This window comes from Artemia franciscana, chromosome 14 (genome assembly GCF_032884065.1).
Source record: "Artemia franciscana chromosome 14, ASM3288406v1, whole genome shotgun sequence".
Taxonomy (NCBI): Eukaryota; Metazoa; Arthropoda; class Branchiopoda; order Anostraca; family Artemiidae; genus Artemia; species Artemia franciscana.
In genome coordinates, this window is record NC_088876.1 from 35,694,806 (window position 1) to 35,715,146 (window position 20,341).

Here is a 20,341-nt window from a genome sequence, read left to right on the forward strand (position 1 = left end):
TACCTTAAGAAACCTGGGGAAGGTAACCAGGAAGGATGTGGGAAAGCACAGGATGGCTGGCCCCCAACGCCCCATTAGACTTCCTGGCTGAAGGGCCAAGAAAGGCGATCAGAACTGCCGGTAAGGACTGTAAATTCTAATGCCGTAATCTTCACCATTATTGCTCATATGCTGTTATTTCCTAATACTGTAACTCCTACCATCAAAATTGAGTTGCTGACTTTCCTTTCCTTAGCATCTCAATACTGCGCAAGGCGAATAACTACTGTTGTTAATTTTGGGTTCTTCCCCCAAATGTTAGGATACAGGGCTTTGACAAAAAAAACAAAGAAAAAAAAACAACCTAAACCAACAAAATTAGTAAGCATACTGTCTGGTTTTGAGTCATATGTAATTATCAAGAGAAGGAGGAAAAGATTCAGCAGAGACAATAGCAGTTTTTTTAGCCTAATATTCCAACAAGCGATAGAATCAATTTTTATCTATATTAACTCAGAAAATAAAGCCTTAAGACCGATGGGGGTATTTATAATCAGGCAAATTTTAACTAATGCATACAAATTTTATCGATTGCAAAGTTAATATATTTGAATACTAAATCTTTTATTAGGCTACTTATACAATGTCCTACTTTATTTTATAAGCAGAAACTTTACTCATTTCATGCAACAGGCTAACTTAAAATTAATCTATAGGCTAATAAACCAGTTACCTTTACTGTCACTACAAGTCGAGGGCCAATTTTTTTTTCTTGTACCTTAAAACTTTTCATGATGAAAATTATCTTCAAACCTTCACCTTTTAGTTTAAAGTAGCCATTTTCATAGTGTAAGACCTCTAGCTCAAGCTTGATTATTTACTGTTTGACAATGATAATGATAATGAGAGTACACTATCAGATTTTTCCGTGTTAGTGGCCTGGTTAATAGTAGAGAAAGAAGAGCATTTTACAATTCAGGTAAAGAAGGGCACTAGAACTAATAAAAAATGGGAGTTTAAAGCCAATCTCTGTTTTAGTGAAAATGGTTACCAGATTCAAACTACAGGCAAAGTCCAAGCAAGATGGAAAATACCATTTAAGAGTAAAATAGACTCGTCAAAATTTACGCAACCGTTGGTATTAATTAGCCATAATCGCTAGTAACCAAAGCCAGTACCCACTTCGATTTGAACTGGAACTAAACATCAATTGGATAAGGACAAACAAAGCAACTGACCCAGAAGCTTCGAATTGGAACTACTGATAGTATATAATGAAACCCACATTGATTTATAAATAAAATTGTCACTGTTGCTTGGGAACCATCGGAGCAGCATACAAAACCAGCATTGTCTTTTATTATTGAAAGGTATCAAGCAGATGTCCACTCAAATAAGTCAATCATCGATCAAATATTTACGGTTGGTCTAATTTTGGAAAGATATCTTGAAATCTAAGGCAGCGTTATTTACCTTTTTATTGACTCACAGCAGGCTTCCGACCTCATATACAGAGACAGTCTATGGTACATTCTTCTTTACTTTACTGTCCCACGAAACGAAGTCTGACTAATGAGAGATATGCACTCAAAACTTAGAAGCCGTGTTATGAAGGAACCGGACCTTGCCTACAGCTTTGATACATCCACTGGTGGGCAGCGTAGCTACTTACTATCACCAGAGCTGTCTAATCTATTTCTTACCGCTGTCCTACAACTACTTGAAAATTTGTAGTGTTCCCTAAGCGGGGAAATAACAATCGATAAACTGACCTTTGCAGATGACACAAACCAATTAGATCACAGATTTGATGGTCTCTAAGCCCGGACCGACAACATCCAGTCAATCACCAGTTGTTACGGAATGACCCTCAACTCTTCCATTTCTAAAAACCATACTCTGTTCATGGAAATCAAGAAAATCAAGGAAGTTTAAGCCTCTAGTCTGGTGGTAACAGCAAAGAATTGGCCAAAAACTACCAACCAAATGTAAGAACCTCTCGTACCCTGAACGCCTCAAGAAACTCAAGCTCCCAACCCTGACGTACAGGAGGAAACGCGGAGATGCAATCCTGACCCACAAGCTGCTGGAGAATGGTGTCACACCAGAGCTTTTTAATAAGTCGCTCTCTAGCCACACCCGGGGCCACACCAAGAAGCTCCAGCAACAAAGAAGCTCACGGAGAGAACGTTCCAACTTCTTCTCAACTCGTGCTGTTCCACTGTGGAATTCCCTTAGTGAAGAAACAGTTCAGTCCAAAACTGTTGACAACTTCAAAAAAGCAATTGACCGAGACTGGGCAGCGATGGAGTGGAAACTACACTGGGAGGCCAGTGGATCTACTCAACGGAACTAGACAACGCACTTCCACCTCCATCACTCAACCGGCGAATCTACAGGATGTTCACCCAACCTTATTCGCCGGCCAGTGCGATTTAAGGTAATTTAAGGTAAAAATTTTACTTATCCTGGTAGATTCATTATCTCTAATGACAACCATTTAGAAGATATTAAGAGACGCTTAGCGCTTGCCAACTCTTGTTTAAAACCCTAATAATCATAGAGAGAAGTGAGAATTTATCGACACTAATGAATAGAAATATCTTCAATACAAGTTTTACGACAAACGACATTCCTTGTGAATAAAGTGGCTTGGTGAAAAATATTATTACAAAGAGCCCTCTTCGATCATCCCTTAGACAGCGCTACTGCGCTATCTATAATAGTCGTTCAAGCACTCTTTTGGATGTTTGACACATAGGAAACGCTCTAGGAGCCCTTTAACTAGCCCACCTCACAAATATTTGCAAAGTCACGTTTTATTTCGCACGCAAATCCGTAGCGAAGTGTCAGCTGCTTTTCCGTGTATTTGACCAATTAAAACTAGCTTCTAGGCGCTATCGTTTACATTTCTAACTGCTAAGAGTCAATGCGATAATCATAATGCTACCATCATTATTAATGATATTTGATTTGGGTGTGTTTGTTCCCACAAACATTGTTCAAAAGGTGTCTTATTTATTTTCATCTACCTTGTCTTGATATTGTATTAACTGTTTTATAATTTGCAGGTTAGCCAGAAGTACATTTGGAAAGCTTGAGGAGCGCAAATAACTTAGATATTGAAGTGAGATACTAGGATCTTTTTACGATTACAGAAAATATCTGCTATCAGGCCAATAAGATTATAACTGTTTTGCATGTTGTAATTTGACTGGCTGTTCACTCAATTTGAACACTATTGTTTTCATTTAGATAATCCAATATCTTTAACTTCGCTCAGGATAGACCACTGGTAGTACATCTAATGCTTTCATTAAAGTTCTTTCCTCCACAGGTAATTGTTCTCTTGACATTGAGGTATTTTGATAAAATTTTATAGAGACCAATTTTACTATACAGTGTTTGTTTGTCAAGACGGCAAAATGTTGTTTGAAATGTTAAAAGTATCTGAGCATCAGATATTCTGTTTTCTTTGATTATAGTCGTAAGATTATCTTAAAAATTTGCAGTAGGGTGAGAAAATCTTCAATACCCGTATATATGTATGGTTTGGCATTTTTTATGGCTTGGGTTAGAAAAAAGATTCCTAAGAAAAGGGGGATTATTTGCAATGAAAGTGTAAAAAAAGATGTTTCCATTTCTATTTTTGAGTTGTTTTCTTCTTGGGTAAAGCAAGGACGGGGACTGCATTTGGCCATTCAATATTGCCTGCAGTGAAATTCAAATATTATTCAGAAGTAAGTTCAATAAGTTCTTGATCTAGACTGTTATGAATAGATTGTCTAAGAAATGGTTTTGATCTACTCGAAACAGAAAACACGCACCTGTTCTGATGTAACTGATTTCATAGTTTAATCAAAAAGTTTTTTTCTATTTTTCACTGGAAAATATACAGTTATGTTACGATCATATATCCCATAGTCTTTTACCATTCTGAAGATAGTTTTATGGCGTTGGCAAGCTCAAATGAGAAAATAGGTCTGTCTTTCAACGAGACTAAAGCAGAGTTTATTGTCATCAATCGTAAAAGAAGGTTCTGATGCAGAAGTAAAACTTTAAGACAAGATAATAAAACCTTCTTCAAGTATAGTGCATCTCTGTCTACCTGTGGGTTGTAATGTTAAATCAACTCGTCTTTTGTTGATAGGGGATTTTACAAGTAAAGTCCGAAAAGCTTATTGTACGATTGTATCTTCGAAAGCTTCATACAGCCAACGGATTAGGGTCCAGCTATTTTTGGTGGTGGTTACACCGAAGGTGTTGGTGCTCTATTCCTTTTTCAATTCTCTTATCTGATAAGGATAAACGTACAGTGTTTTTTTTTGTTACTACCTTTTTATAATTTCCTTTTTGTCTTGCCTCCTTGGGATTGTGACGTAGCTATTATCAACCTATGTAACATACCGGACCCGTATATTGTTGCTCAAAAAAGACTAGAGAAGTTTCATATGAGTTTAAAGGAAAATAGACCGTGCGATGCTTTGCGACATTATGGTCCATTGGCTGTTCTGCTTGTATCTGTTTGTGCATTTCTTATTTAATACTTTTTTTGTTGCTGTCTTTCCTTTTATTATTACGCTAGTGACATTATGTCTTTTTTAATGGAAAATAAAGTTCATTCATTCCTTCATTCATTGCTTACATCATATTAATCATCAGGCTGAGATTATAATCGCCCGGTCCTGACCTACAAATTATTAGGTTTCAATCCAGATTGAGAGCGGTGCCTGAATATAGACCAAAAACAAGAATTTAGTCATGCCCGGATAGATTTGATTATTTAAAGTTTTATTTAACTTTAATGATGAAAAATTTTGTTTACAATATAATGGGTAGAGTTTAACGGCAGAGGTATAACCATTCAATATATGGACTTTGATAGAACAGATTGCTTAGGTCAATTGTTGCATAAATTTCTTTATGATGCGGTTACGTTGTGAACAATTATTGTCACATAGTCACGTTGTGATCACGTGTCACATTGTCACGTTGTGAATAGTTAATAGTCACAGCTAAATCATCAGTAATATATTCAGCATTGTGGTGAACTTGTTTAAACACACAGTTCCTTGATAAATCTACATCTTTTTAAAAATCTTTGATATATCTACATCTTTGATCTACATCTTTGATAAATCTAAATCTTTTTTTGTTTTTTTCTGACACGTTCCACAGATTTCTTTTTTCTGACACGCTCCCTGCCAAAAATTATAGCAATAGTGTATATTTATGCGGTTCTCGAGGTGAAATCTTTTATGAAGATTTTGAAATATTCTGATTAATACTGAAGTTTTTCTCGACAAGGACAAATAATAGAATATCACTCTGAAATAGACATAAAATTTGTATATATTCTACAATTCGATACAGAGAAACAACTAAATAAAAAATCGATTTGTGTATATATAAAATTTATTTACATTGAAAAAAGACAGTTTTAAAAACTCATGTGTAAGACAAAAAATACTTAAAATACTAAAAAATGTCATTATTACAAAATAATACATTAAAAAGTTACGATTAAAGTAAACACATACAAAATAGCTTAGGAAAAAGTTTACTCATAGATATGTAAAAATTTCTTAGTAATTTATAGGAGAGAAAAAGAAAATACAAACACTAAAACATAATAACTTTATTAAACAATGTCTAGATATCTAATCTGATACATTATTTTATGAAAGTGTCAGCTGCGGCAGTCGGTGTGGCAACTTCCCTGGTCTGACGTTGGATTTGCTCCCTATAGCTCCCCCTCTTTCAAAGACTTTTTCATTTTTGTTTTAACTAAGCCTAGGTTTATAATCAGTTCAACTAGATAGTGTCCAAAGAAGAGCACTATGCCTCAAGAACAAATAGTTTTCCCAGTATCAATCTTCATACACACTTATCAATTTTCAAGGAGTAAATTCTATCTTTTAATAAGTAAATTGCTAGGTATTTAACACAAAGTGTTTTATTTATCATAATAATTATTATAATTATAATTATATTATAATTATATATTATTATATTATTATATTATATTATTATTATATTATTATATTATATTATTATATATTATTATATGATAATATATATTATTATTGTATATTATTATTATATTATATTATTATTATATATATATTATTATAATTATTATATTATAATTATATTATAATTATTATTATAATCATATTATAATTATAATTATTATAATAATTATAAATAATTATAATTTATCATAATTAGCATAGTGTGTTGGTGCACCCGTTAACAATTTTCTGATTTCTTAATATTATTTCTTAATAAAGTAGACTATGGAAAGTATTACTTGTCTCTTTTTCTGATCTTAAATATGAAAGTTGATTTGGAGCAGGAAGAGAGACCCAGGAAGACCTTCACCTCTGAATTATTCTAGTCCATGTTGGAACAGATGACTTCACCCTTTACCAGAAACTCTTTTTTTCACTTTTAAAAGAAGCAAGTCTGTGTCTCCCCCTCCTAAGGCCGTTTTATCCTAACTACACCATAAGAAAAGTCTAACATGATCATTTTGGCTATTCCCATCTTGGAACTATCCACTGCTATATTTTTACTGAGCTTAACAGTTTTTTCTCCCGTTTAAGAGTACCATGCCTAGTGGAACAATCGTATACGAAGTAAAATTTTCATCTTCAGTAATCCATACGAACTCTTCGGTTCTCGTAAAAAAAATTGCATCTGCTACATTTACGAACAAATTTGAAGATTTTCCAAAAAGTAAAGTTTGAAATAAGTTTATATTTTTTTTGTTTAATTTTGGATTTGGATTCTATTATTTCTTGACAAATATTTCTGTAAATCTATCTATATATATAAAAACAAGTTGTCTGTGTGTGTGTGTGTCTGTCGAGTGACGTCATGTTTGTGTGTCGACTGACGTCAAGTTTTCGACTGACAAAATTACAGACCGGGACATCGGGACACAAATAGGGAATACAAATGACGACCGGGACACTCAAAGAGAAAGCGACCGGGACACAAGGAATGTTTGATTAGCAATCACCATCAACAAAGCACCGGGACACAAATGACGACCGGGACACAGGGAGTATAGATGACGACCAGGACATAAGTAAAAAAAACTAAAAAAACAAAAAAAGGTAAAAACTACAAAAAAACTAAAAAGAAAATAAAAACTAAAAACTAATTAAAAAACTAAAAAAGCTAAAAAACTAAAAAACTAAAAAAGAAAAAAAAATAAAAAAAGGAAAAAAAAAAATGAAAAATAAAGGAGAAAAACAAAACTAAAAAAAAAAAAATAAAAAAAAAACTAAAAAGAAAAAGAAAAAAACTAAAAAAACTAAAAAAAAGTAAAAACCAAAAAAACTAAAAAGAAAAAAAGGGGAAAAATACAAAAATTTATTTCATCATATACCATTTCAAAAACGAATGTATATACAGACCGGGACACCGGGATACAAATTACGACCGGGACACAGGGAATATAAATGACGACCGGGACACAGGGACACAACTACAACGGGGACACCGGGGGGCACAGGGGGATATATAAATGACGACGGGGACACAGGGAATGTTCGATTAGAAATCACCATCAACAAAGCTCAAGGGCAATCATTAGAATCATGAGGTATAACTAAAAATTCTCACAAAAAGGTAAAAAACTAAAAACTAAAGACCAATTCAGAAACGAATGTATATACAGACCGGGACACCGGGACACAAATGACGACCGGGACACCGGGACACAAGGAATATAAATGACCCCCGGGACACTCAAAGGGAAATCACAGACTGGGACATCGGGACACAAATGACGACCGGGACACAGGGAATATAAATGACGACCGGGACACAGGGACACAACTACAACGGGACGCCGGGGGGCACAGGGGGATATATAAATGACGACGGCGACACAGGGAATGGTCGATTAGCAATCAATCACCATCAACAAAGCTCAAGGGCAATCATTAGAATCATGAGGTATAGATCTGAATACGGATTGTTTTCCCATCGACCATTATATGTTGCATGTTCAAGAGTCGGTAAACCTGACAATCTATTTATATGCACAGACAATGGGACAGCAAAGAATGTTGTATATTCGCAAGTTTTACGTAGTTAAAAACATATATATATATATATATATATATATATATATATATGTATATATATATATATATATATATATATATACTAGCTGTTGGGGTGGCGCTTCGCGCCACCCCAACACCTAGTTGGTGGGGGCGCTTCGCGCCCCCCCCAAGCCCCCCCGCGCGCGTAAGTCGTTACGCGCCATAATAGTTACGCGCCATTGTAGTTGTGTCCCTATGTCCCACCTGTGAATATAGATAGATATATATATATATGGTTTTAACTACGTAAAACTTGCGAATATACAACATTCTTTGCTGTCCCATTGTCTTTGCATATAAATAGATTGTCAGGTTTACCGACTCTTGAACATGCAACATATAATGGTCCATGGGAAAACAATCTGTATTCAGATCTATACCTCATGATTCTAATGATTGCCCTTGAGCTTTGTTGATGGTGATTGCTAATCGACCATTCCCTGTCCCGGTGTCCCGGTCGTCATTTACATCCCCCTGTTTCCCCCGGTGTCCCCGTTGTAGTTGTGTCCCTGTGTCCCGGTCGTCATTTATATTCCCTGTGTCCCGGGTCCCGGTCGTCATTTGTATCCCGGTGTCCCGGTCTGTATATACATTCGTTTTTTAGTTTTGTTTTTCTCCTTTATTTTTTTCCTTTTTTTTTCTTTTTTAGCTTATTTAGATTTTTAGATTTTTTAGTTTTTTTATTAGTTTTTAGTTTTTTTTTCTTTTTAGTTTTTTTGTCCCGGTCGTCATTTATATCCCCCTGTTTCCCCCGGTGTCCCCGTTGTAGTTGTGTCCCTGTGTCCCGGTCGTCATTTATATTCCCTGTGTCCCGGTCGTCATTTGTATTTTTTTCCTTTTTTTTTCTTTTTTAGCTTATTTAGATTTTTAGATTTTTTAGTTTTTTTATTAGTTTTTAGTTTTTTTTTCTTTTTAGTTTTTTTGTCCCGGTCGTCATTTATATCCCCCTGTTTCCCCCGGGTCGTCATTTATACTCCCTGTGTCCCGGTGCTTTGTTGATTGCTAATCGAACATTCCTTTTGTCCTGGTCGCTTTCTCTTTGAGTGTCGTCATTTATTTTTTTCTTTTTTAGTTCTTTTAGTTTTTACCTTTTTTAGTTTTTTTTTGTTTTTAGTTTTTTTAGTTTTTTACCTTTTTTTAGTTTTTTTAGTTTTTTTTAGTTTTTTAGCTTTTTTATTTTTTTTATTAGTTTTTAGTTTTTTTGTAGTTTTTGCCTTTTTTTTAGTTTTTTTAGTTTTTTAGCTTTTTTATTAGTTTTTAGTTTTTTTTGTAGTTTTTGCCTTTTTTTAGTTTTTTTAGTTTTTTAGCTTTTTTATTTTTTTTATTAGTTTTTAGTTTTTTTTGTAGTTTTTGCCTTTTTTTTCTCTTTGAGTGTCGTCATTTATTAGTTTTTTCCTTTTTTTTTTTAGTTTTTTATTGGTTTTTACCTTTATTTTAGCTTATTTTTCAGTTTTTTCCTTTTTTTTAGTTTTTTTTATTTTTTATTTTTTTTAGTTTTTTACCTTTTTTTAGTTTTTTTAGTTTTTTAGCTTTTTTACTTTTTTTATTAGTTTTTAGTTTTTTTTGTAGTTTTTGCCTTTTTTAGTTTTTTCAGTTTTTTTTTTAGTTTTTTATTGGTTTTTACCTTTATAGTTTTTTTAGTTTTTTAGCTTTTTTATTTTTTTTATTAGTTTTTAGTTTTTTTTGTAGTTTTTGCCTTTTTTTAGTTTTTTCAGTTTTGACGTCACCTGATCCAGTTTTTTCAGGTGACGTCACCTGACACATCCATCCATCCATCCATCCACAGACAACTTATTTTTATATATATAGATATATATATATATATATATATATATATATATATATATATATATGTATATATATATATATATATATATATATATATATATTTATATATATATATATATATATATATATATATATATATATATATATATATATATATATATATATATATATATATATATATATATATATATATATATATATATATATATATATATATATATATATATATATATATATATATATATATATATATATATATATATATATATATATATATATATATTCACAGGTGGGACATAGGGACACAACTACAATGGCGCTTAAATAATATGGCGCGTAACGACTTACGCGCGCGGGGGGGCTTGGGGGGCGCGAAGCGCCCCCACCAACTAGGTGTTGGGGTGGCGCGAAGCGCCACCCCAATAGCTATTAAATATATAAAAATAAGTTGTCTGTGTGTGTGTGTGCGTGTGTGTGTGTCGAGTGACGTCATGTTTGTGTGTCGACTGACGTCATGTTTGTCGACTGACGTCATTATAAGGATTGAGCTGTATGCGTCATGAAGTTTTTTGTCGACTGACGTCATGTTTGTCAACTGATGAAATTACATACCGGGACACAAATGACGACCGGGACACAGGGAATATAAATGACGACCGGGAACCTCAAAGAGAAATTACAGACTGGGACACCCGGACACAAATCACGACCGGAACACAGGGAATATTAATGACGACCAGGACAGAGGAACACAACTACAACGGGGACGCCGGGGGCACAGGCGGGACATATAAATGACGACCGGGACACAGGGATTGTTCGAATAGAAATTACAGACCAGGACACCGGGACACAAATGACGACCGGGACACAGGGAATATAAATGACGACCGGGACACTCAAAGAGAAATTACAAACTGGGACACCGGGACACAAATGACGACCGGGACGCAGGGAATATAAATGACGACCGGGACACAGGGACACATCATTAGAATAATGAGGTATAGATCTGAATACGGATTGTTTTTCCCATGGACAATTATATGTTGCATGTTCAAGAGTCAGTAAACCTGACAATCTGTTTATATGACACAGGGACACAACTACAATGGTGCGTAACTAATATGGCGCGTAACGACTTACGCGCACGGGGGGGCTTGGGGGGCGCGAAGCGCCCCACCAACTAGGTGTTGGGGTGGCGCGAAGCGCCACCCCAACAGCTAGTCTTCTAATATAACCTTTTGATTAAATTGTAGTGCCTTGACTATTTTCACAATTTTGAAGCCGTTTTTAACCATACATTTTAAGATCACATGGTGTACCGCAATGTTTTTCGGTAACACATCATTCCAAATTCTTCACTTAATTTTTAGTTTTATTATTACGGTTAGAATGCTTGTGAACGCAATATGATGAATATGAATAACTTAAAACAGGTAAATTTTCCTTGTTTGGGGCGAGACAACTGTCTCTATCATCAAATAAGATTCAATATAATCATAAAAATTGCCGATCCTCTCTACTGGCGTTTCAGATTCGGCAAAAACCTAAAAAAAGAGGAAGAACAACTTATTTTATTTTCAAATGGCTACATTTTAACCTAAAAATGAATAATCTATTTTCTCCTACGAATGTCAAATAATCTGAAAAAAAATCTGTCCACTTGACCGATTTTTTCGTTACCCAGCTTCACCTTTTCATCTCCACTTATTAGGAATAAGTCTTGACAACTTAATCTTCTTAACATTAATTTTCAAACCTATTCTAGCACCCTTAACTCGCAAAACATCTAAAAATTAATTTATTTAACTAAAAATTTCATCTAGGATGCTTGAATCATCAGTATAGTCGAAATCCCTGAAATCTTTACTTTCCTATTTGATTCCGTGTTCTCCCATTGTCTTTGCTGTGTTATTAAAACAAAGTCCATCAAAATCATCCATAAAAATGACAGCAGCAGGCAACTCTGCTTAACTCCTGATTTAATACAAAACCAGCTAATAACCTTATTTCTTACCTTAACCGAAACAGTGTATTTCTCGTATACAGCGTTAATACCTAATCAGGGCAGTTGAAGTGCTAACACCACTAAGTATTTGTACTGGTTTTTAAGACTGTATGTATATTTACGTTTAAACAAAAATTTTCAAATTCCGATTCTAATGACTTTAATACATTTGTTTGGCATACCATACAAGGATAAAACCTTCTCTAAAGCTCTTTTATCAACTGGATCATACAGTTGCTCAGAAAAACTGAGGCTAAAGGTTTCTGATGACTCAACTTCTCATCTATAGATATAAAAATAAGTTGTCTGTGGATCTGTGGATCTGTGGATCAGGTGACGTCACCTGAAAAACTGGATCAGGTGACGTCAAAACTGAAAAAACTAAAAAAAGGCAAAAACTACAAAAAAAACTAAAAACTAATAAAAAAAATAAAAAAGCTAAAAAACTAAAAAAACTAAAAAAAGGCAAAAACTACAAAAAAAACTAAAAACTAATAAAAAAGCTAAAAAACTAAAAAAAACAAAAATAGGCAAAAACTACAAAAAAAAACTAAAAACTAATAAAAAAAATAAAAAAGCTAAAAAACTAAAAAAACTAAAAAAAGGTAAAAAACTAAAAAAACTAAAAACTAAAAAAAAAACTAAAAAAAAGGAAAAAACTGAAAAATAAGCTAAAATAAAGGTAAAAACCAATAAAAAACTAAAAAAAACTGAAAAAACTAAAAAAAGGCAAAAACTACAAAAAAACTAAAAACTAATAAAAAAAGTAAAAAAGCTAAAAAACTAAAAAAACTAAAAAAACTAAAAAAAGGTAAAAAACTAAAAAAAATTAAAATAAAAAAAAACTAAAAAAAAGGAAAAAACTGAAAAATAAGCTAAAATAAAGGTAAAAACCAATAAAAAACTAAAAAGAAAAAAAGGAAAAAACTAAAAAAAAATTTCATCTAAAAAACTAAAAAAAACTAAAAAAGGTAAAAACTAAAAGAACTAAAAAAGAAAAAAAATAAATGACGACACTCAAAGAGAAAGCGACCAGGACAAAAGGAATGTTCGATTAGCAATCAACAAAGCACCGGGACACAGGGAGTATAAATAACGACCAGGACATAAGAAAAAAAAAAACTAACAAAACTAAAAAGAAGGTAAAAACTACAAAAAAACTAAAAAGAAAAAAACTAAAAAAAGGCAAAAACTACAAAAAAAAACTAAAAACTAATAAAAAAGCTAAAAAACTAAAAAAACTAAAAAAAGGCAAAAACTACAAAAAAAGTAAAAACTAATAAAAAAAACAAAAAAGCTAAAAAACTAAAAAAACTAAAAAAACTAAAAAAAGGTAAAAAACTAAAAAAACTAAAAACTAAAAAAAACTAAAAAAAAGGAAAAAACTGAAAAATAAGCTAAAATAAAGGTAAAAACCAATAAAAAACTAAAAAAAAACTGAAAAAACTAAAAAAGGGCAAAAACTACAAAAAAAAAACTAAAAACTAATAAAAAAAGTAAAAAAGCTAAAAAACTAAAAAAACTAAAAAAACTCAAAAAAGGTAAAAACTAAAAAAAATAAAAAATAAAAAAAACTAAAAAAAAGGAAAAAACTGAAAAATAAGCTAAAATAAAGGTAAAAACCAATAAAAAACTAAAAAGAAAAAAAGGAAAAAACAAAAAAAAATTTTCATCTAAAAAACTAAAAAAACTAAAAAAGGTAAAAACTAAAAGAACTAAAAAAGAAAAAAATAAATGACGACACTCAAAGAGAAAGCCACCAGGACAAAAGGAATGTTCGATTAGCAATCAACAAAGCACCGGGACACAGGGAGTATAAATGACGACCAGGACATAAGTAAAAAAAAAACTAACAAAACTAAAAAGAAGGTAAAAACTACAAAAAAACTAAAAAGAAAAAAAAAACTAAAAACTAATAAAAAAACTAAAAAATCTAAAAATCTAAATAAACTAAAAAAGAAAAAAAAAGGAAAAAAATAAAGGAGAAAAACAAAACTAAAAAACGAATGTATATACAGACCGGGACACCGGGATACAAATGACGACCGGGACACAGGGAATATAAATGACGACCGGGACACAGGGACACAACTACAACGGGGACACCGGGGGAAACAGGGGGATATAAATGACGACCGGGACACCGGGACAGGGAATGGTCAATTAGCAATCACCATCAACAAAGCTCAAGGGCAATCATTAGAATCATGAGGTATAGATCTGAATACAGATTGTTTTCCCATGGACCATTATATGTTGCATGTTCAAGAGTCGGTAAACCTGACAATCTATTTATATGCAAAGACAATGGGACAGCAAAGAATGTTGTATATTCGCAAGTTTTACGTAGTTACAACCATATATATATATATATATATCTATATTCACAGGTGGGACATAGGGACACAACTACAATGGCGCGTAACGACTTACGCGCGCGGGGGGGGCTTGGGGGGGCGCGAAGCGCCCCCACCAACTAGGTGTTGGGGTGGCGCGAAGCGCCACCCCAACAGCTAGTTTATTATAAAACAGTGAAAATGTGGTCGACATATTATCTACCCTCCTTAAAACTGCACTTTTGTTGTCTTAGATCTTTGTCTAGAGCATCTAAAAGTCTACAAAGTATCATCACAATAAGTAATTTGTAACATACAGAAACCAGGCTAATGTCTCTATAATTACTTCACTGAATATCATCAGCTATCTTATGTTCTTAACGAATATTCTCAAAATTCTGACCTATCAAAATTGTTTCCTTTAGGGCAGGATAAACCAAGATGCCCTTTTTCCCGAGACAATAAAGCGCCATTTTCGAGAAAAAATATATACAAACATACATAAGTAAATAAGTAAACAATTATTACTCGTTTTTAAGGATATATATACATATATACATATATATATATACGAGACACAAATGACGACCGGGACACAGGGAGTATAAATGACGACCAGGACATAAGTAAAAAAAAAAAACTAAAAAAACTAAAAAAATGGTAAAAACTACAAAAAAACTAAAAACTAATAAAAAAACTAAAAAATCTAAAAATCTAAATAAACTAAAAAAGAAAAAAAAAGAAAAAAGGAAAAAAATAAAGGAGAAAAACAAAACTAAAAAACGAATGTATATACAGACCGGGACACCGGGATACAAATGACGACCGGGACACAGGGAATAATAGGGACACAACTACAATGGCGCGTAACGACTTACGCGCGCGGGGGGGGCTTGGGGGGGCGCGAAGAACCCCCACCAACTAGGTGTTGGGGTGGCGCGAAGCGCCACCCCAACAGCTAGTTTATTATAAAACAGTGAAAATGTGGTCGACATATTATCTACCCTCCTTAAAACTGCACTTTTGTTGTCTTAGATCTTTGTCTAGAGCATCTAAAAGTCTACAAAGTATCATCACAATAAGTAATTTGTAACATACAGAAACCAGGCTAATGTCTCTATAATTACTTCACTGAATATCATCAGCTATCTTATGTTCTTAACGAATATTCTCAAAATTCTGACCTATCAAAATTGTTTCCTTTAGGGCAGGATAAACCAAGATGCCCTTTTTCCCGAGACAATAAAGCGCCATTTTCGAGAAAAAATATATACAAACATACATAAGTAAATAAGTAAACAATTATTACTCGTTTTTAAGGATATATATACATATATACATATATATATATATATATACTAGCTGTTGGGGTGGCGCTTCGCGCCACCCCAACACCTAGTTGGTGGGGGCGCTTCGCGCCCCCCCCAAGCCCCCCCGCGCGCGTAAGTCGTTACGCGCCATAATAGTTACGCGCCATTGTAGTTGTGTCCCTATGTCCCACCTGTGAATATAGATAGATATATATATATGGTTTTAACTACGTAAAACTTGCGAATATACAACATTCTTTGCTGTCCCATTGTCTTTGCATATAAATAGATTGTCAGGTTTACCGACTCTTGAACATGCAACATATAATGGTCCATGGGAAAACAATCTGTATTCAGATCTATACCTCATGATTCTAATGATTGCCCTTGAGCTTTGTTGATGGTGATTGCTAATCGACCATTCCCTGTCCCGGTGTCCCGGTCGTCATTTACATCCCCCTGTTTCCCCCGGTGTCCCCGTTGTAGTTGTGTCCCTGTGTCCCGGTCGTCATTTATATTCCCTGTGTCCCGGGTCCCGGTCGTCATTTGTATCCCGGTGTCCCGGTCTGTATATACATTCGTTTTTTAGTTTTGTTTTTCTCCTTTATTTTTTTCCTTTTTTTTTCTTTTTTAGCTTATTTAGATTTTTAGATTTTTTAGTTTTTTTATTAGTTTTTAGTTTTTTTTTCTTTTTAGTTTTTTTGTCCCGGTCGTCATTTATATCCCCCTGTTTCCCCCGGTCCTTTTTTTTTTTAGTTTTTTATTGGTTTTTACCTTTATTTTAGCTTATTTTTCAGTTTTTTCCTTTTTTTTAGTTTTTTTTATTTTTTGTTTTTTTTAGTTTTTTACCTTTTTTTAGTTTTTTTAGTTTTTTAGCTTTTTTACTTTTTTTATTAGTTTTTAGTTTTTTTTGTAGTTTTTGCCTTTTTTTAGTTTTTTCAGTTTTTTTTTTAGTTTTTTATTGGTTTTTACCTTTATAGTTTTTTTAGTTTTTTAGCTTTTTTATTTTTTTTATTAGTTTTTAGTTTTTTTTGTAGTTTTTGCCTTTTTTTAGTTTTTTCAGTTTTGACGTCACCTGATCCAGTTTTTTCAGGTGACGTCACCTGACACATCCATCCATCCATCCACAGACAACTTATTTTTATATATATAGATATTTTTTTATTAGTTTTTAGTTTTTTTTGTAGTTTTTGCCTTTTTTTTCTCTTTGAGTGTCGTCATTTATTAGTTTTTTCCTTTTTTTTTTTAGTTTTTTATTGGTTTTTACCTTTATTTTAGCTTATTTTTCAGTTTTTTCCTTTTTTTTAGTTTTTTTTATTTTTTATTTTTTTTAGTTTTTTACCTTTTTTTAGTTTTTTTAGTTTTTTAGCTTTTTTACTTTTTTTATTAGTTTTTAGTTTTTTTTGTAGTTTTTGCCTTTTTTTAGTTTTTTCAGTTTTTTTTTTAGTTTTTTATTGGTTTTTACCTTTATAGTTTTTTTAGTTTTTTAGCTTTTTTATTTTTTTTATTAGTTTTTAGTTTTTTTTGTAGTTTTTGCCTTTTTTTAGTTTTTTCAGTTTTGACGTCACCTGATCCAGTTTTTTCAGGTGACGTCACCTGACACATCCATCCATCCATCCACAGACAACTTATTTTTATATATATAGAAGATATATATATATATATATATATATATATATATATATATATATATATATATATATATATATATATATATATATATATATATATATATATATATATATGTATATATATCTATATATATAAAAATAAGTTGTCTGTGTGTGGATCTTTGGATGGATCAGGTGACGTCATGTTTGTTCGCATATGACGTCTGAATTATTTCAAACTAATGCAAAAGAAGAAAAAAACTAAAAAAGGTAAAAACTACAAAAAAAACTAAAAAGAAAAAAAAACTAAAAAAGCTAAAAAACTAAAAAAAACTAAAAAAAGGTAAAAATCTAATAACTAAAAAAAAACTGAAAAAAATAAAAAAAGGCAAAAACTACAAAAAAAATAAAAACTAATAAAAAAACTAAAAAAGCTAAAAAACTAAAAAAACTAAAAAAAACTAAAAAAAGGTAAAAAACTAAAAAAAACTAAAAACTAAAAAAGAAAAAAACTAAAAAAAAAGGAAAAAACTGAAAAATAAAAGAGAAAAAGAAAACTAAAAAAATATGAATAAATATATATAAAAATAAGTTGTTTGTGGGTTATGTCTGTCTGTCTGTCTGTCGAGTGACGTCGTGTTTGTCCGCATATGACGTCTGAATTATTTCACACTAATACAAAAGAAGAAAAAAAACTAAAAAAGGTAAAAACTACAAAAAAAACTAAAAAGAAAAAAAACTAAAAAAGCTAAAAAACTAAAAAAAACTAAAAAAAGGTTAAAAACTAAAAACTAAAAAAAACTGAAAAAACTAAAAAAAGGCAAAAACTAAAAAAAAGGAAAAAACTGAAAAATAAGAGAAAAAGAAAACTAAAAAAATATTAATAAATATAAAAAATATAAATATAAATATAATATAAATTAGCAATCAACAAAGCACCGAGACACAAATGACGACCGGGACACAGGGAGTATAAATGACGACCAGGACATAAGTAAAAAAAAAAAAACTAAAAAAACTAAAAAAAAATTTCATCTAAAAAACTAAAAAAAACTAAAAAAGGTAAAAACTAAAAGAACTAAAAAAGAAAAAAAATAAATGACGACACTCAAAGAGAAAGCGACCAGGACAAAAGGAATGTTCGATTAGCAATCAACAAAGCACCGGGACACAGGGAGTATAAATAACGACCAGGACATAAGTAAAAAAAAAAACTAACAAAACTAAAAAGAAGGTAAAAACTACAAAAAAACTAAAAAGAAAAAAACTAAAAAAAGGCAAAAACTACAAAAAAAACTAAATACTAAGCGCGTAGTTTTGTTTTTCTCCTTTATTTTTTTCCTTTTTTCTTTTTTTTCTTTTTTAGTTTATTTAGATTTTTAGATTTTTTAGTTTTTTTATTAGTTTTTAGTTTTTTTGTAGTTTTACCATTTTTTTAGTTTTTTTAGTTTTTTTTTTTACTTATGTCCTGGTCGTCATTTATACTCCCTGTGTCCCGGTCGTCATTTGTGTCTCGGTGCTTTGTTGATTGCTTAGCGCCGCTGCCTAACTCTAAGAATCATTTGGATGTATTACCGCGGAGTGACTTGAACTTGCATCCTCCGAATTCGAAAGAGAACTTCAAATCCAATCTGCTACGGTAACTATTAGTACATATTGTATTATTGAATATGTGATTAACATGGAGTGATAGAGAAAATGAAAAAAAAACTTTGTTGAAAATGGAAAAATCTTTACGTGCCAAGCATGCTAAAGCTCCCACAATTTATATTAAACCTCAAAATTTGGTGTATCTGTTTTAAGGTTTTCGGATTACTTTAATCTATTGTCAAAATATATTGAAATATTTGTGCAATTCCCAGTTTTTTTGTTTTTTCTTTTTTTTTAGTTTTTTAGCTTTTTTTAGTTTTTTTTTAGTTTTTTATCTTTTTTATTTTTGTACGTTTTTTCTTTTTAGGTTTTTTCTTTTTTTAATCTTTTTAATTTTTATTTTTTTTTTAGTTTTTTCTTTTTAGTTTTTTTTTAGTTTTTTACCATTTTTCTTTTTCCGAATTACTTTAATCAATTGTCAAAATATTTTGAAATATTTATGCAATTTCCAGTTTTTACATTCTAGTTTGTTTTCTTTTATATATGTAGAAGATATAATCTGGCGTAACGGACAGACAACTTATTTTTATATATATAGATATATATATATATACATATATATATATATATATATATATATATATATATATATATATATATATATATATATATATATATATATATATATATATATATATATATATATATATATATATATATATATATATATATATATATATATATATATATATATATATATATATATATATATATATATATATATAAAATAAGTTGTCTGTGGGCCTGTCGAGTGACGTCATGTCATTGTCAAGAAGTTAGTTGTCGTCATGTTTGTTATGACGATGACGTCATTAAAGGTATTTAAAAAAATCGTTAAAAGACAAATTTTTAATTGTAAGAAGATCGTGGACAGAAAAATGTTTAATTGTAAAATGACTGAAGAACTTACAATGGCAAAATAAGTTGTCTGTGAGTCTGTCGAGTGACGTCATGTCATCATGTCGTCATGTCGTCATGAAGTTAGTTGTCGTCATGTTTGTTATGACGATGACGTCATTAAAGGTATTTAAGAAAATCGTTCAAACACAAATTTTTAATTTTAAGAAGATCGTGGACGGAAAAATGTTTAATTGTAAAATGACTGAAGAACCTACATTGGCAACAGCCGAGGAAGCTGCTCAAAGAGTCAATGCCAAAAAAATTGCGGCTGATAGAGAAAGTAAGAAAAGAAAACGTGCCGAGGAATCACAAGAACAGCAAGAAAACAGGCTTGCGGCTGATAGAGAAAGTAAGAACAGAAAGCGTGCCGAGGAATCACAATATATATCTTCTATATATATAAAAATAAGTTGTCTATCTGTCTGTCTGTGGATGGATCAGGTGACGTCACCTGAAAAAACTGGATCAGGTGACGTCAAAACTGAAAAAACTAAAAAAAGGCAAAAACTACAAAAAAAACTAAAAACTAATAAAAAAAATAAAAAAGCTAAAAAACTAAAAAACTAAAAAAAGGCAAAAACTACAAAAAAACTAAAAACTAATAAAAAAGCTAAAAAACTAAAAAAACTAAAAA